This window comes from Pteropus vampyrus, unplaced genomic scaffold (genome assembly GCF_000151845.1).
Source record: "Pteropus vampyrus isolate Shadow unplaced genomic scaffold, Pvam_2.0 Scaffold1044, whole genome shotgun sequence".
In the NCBI taxonomy this organism is placed as follows: Eukaryota; Metazoa; Chordata; class Mammalia; order Chiroptera; family Pteropodidae; genus Pteropus; species Pteropus vampyrus.
In genome coordinates this window covers 17,490-19,002 of record NW_011889825.1, presented here as the reverse complement: position 1 = coordinate 19,002, position 1,513 = coordinate 17,490, and positions in this window count along the sequence as shown.

The following is a 1,513-nucleotide window of genomic DNA, read 5'->3' as shown; positions in this document are numbered from 1 at the left end:
GTGAGGAATGGCGAGGAAGCCGCTGTGTCCGGAAGGGACTGAGCGTGAGCCAGGGAGCCGGGAACGGCGGCAGCCGGCGCTTTTTTCCCCGGCCGAGGAGCCCGGCGTGAGGGCAGGGACAGGCGGGCGCGGGACACGGCTCCGACACCTGTGCAGATAGTCGCGTGTGACACATGAGGAAGATGGGACGAGGAGCAGGCCCCGCAGACGGTGCAGCGGGGACGGTCCAGCAGCGCAGAGACGGAAGGGGGCGCCCACGTGACGGCCCAGGAAGGGGGGGCCCCACGTGACGGCCCAGGAATGGGGGCACCCACATGATGGTCTAGGAAGGGGGGGCCCCACGTGACGGCCCAGGAAGGGAGATCCCACGTGACGGCCCAGGAAGGGGGACCCCACGCGTGACAGCCCAGGAAGGGGGCACCCCACATGACGGCCCAGGAAGGGGGGGCCCCACGTGACGGCCCAGGAAAGGGGGCACCTCACGCGTGACGGTCAAGAATGGGGGTGTCCCATGCGTGACAGCCCAGGAAGGAGGGGCTCTCCACTTGTGATGGCCCAGGAAGTGGGGCGCCCCACGCGTGACGGCCCAAGAGGGGCACCCCACATGTGACGGCCCAGGAAGGTGGGGCCCATGCGTGATGGCGCAGGAAGGGAGCAGCCCAGGAAGGGGGACACCCCACGCGTGACGGCCCAGGAAGGGGGATGCCCCACGCGTGACGGCCCAGGAAGGGGGGCACCTCACGCGTGACGGTCAAGAATGGGGGTGCCCCACGTGTGATGGCTCAGGAAGGGGTGTGCCCCATGCATGACGGCCCAGGAAGGAAGGGCTCTCCACTTGTGACGGCCTAGGAAGTGGGGTGCCCCACATGTGACGGCCCAGGAAGAGGGGCACCCCACATGTGACGGCCCAGGAAGGGGGGCATCCCATGCATGATGGCCCAGGAAGGACGGCCCAGGAAAGAGGGGCTCTCCACTTGTGATGGCCCAGGAAGGGGAGACCCACGCGTGACGGTCAAGAATGGGGGCGCCCCACGCGTGACAGCTCAGGAAGGGAGACCCTACATGTGATGGCCCAGGAACGGGGGCACCTCACGCGTGACGGCGCAGGAAGGGGGGGCCCACACATGATGGCCCAAGAAGGGGGGGCCCCACACGTCACGGCCCAGGAAGGGGGGGCACCCCACATGTGACGGTCAAGAATGGGGGCACCCCACTTGCGACAGCCCAGGAAGTGGGGCATCCCACACGTGACAGCCCAGGAAGTGGGGCACCCCACATGTGACAGCCCAGGAAGTGGGGCACCCCACATGCGACGGCCCAGGATGGGGGGGCTCTCCACTTGTGACAGCCCAGGAAGGGGGGCGCCTATGCGTGACGGTCAAGAAGGGGAGCGCCCCACGCGTGATGGCCCAGGAAGGACAGCCCAGGAAGGGGGGCTCTCCACTTGTGATGGCCCAGGAACGGGGGCGCCCCACGCGTGACGGCTCAGGAAGGGGGAACCCACGCGTGACGG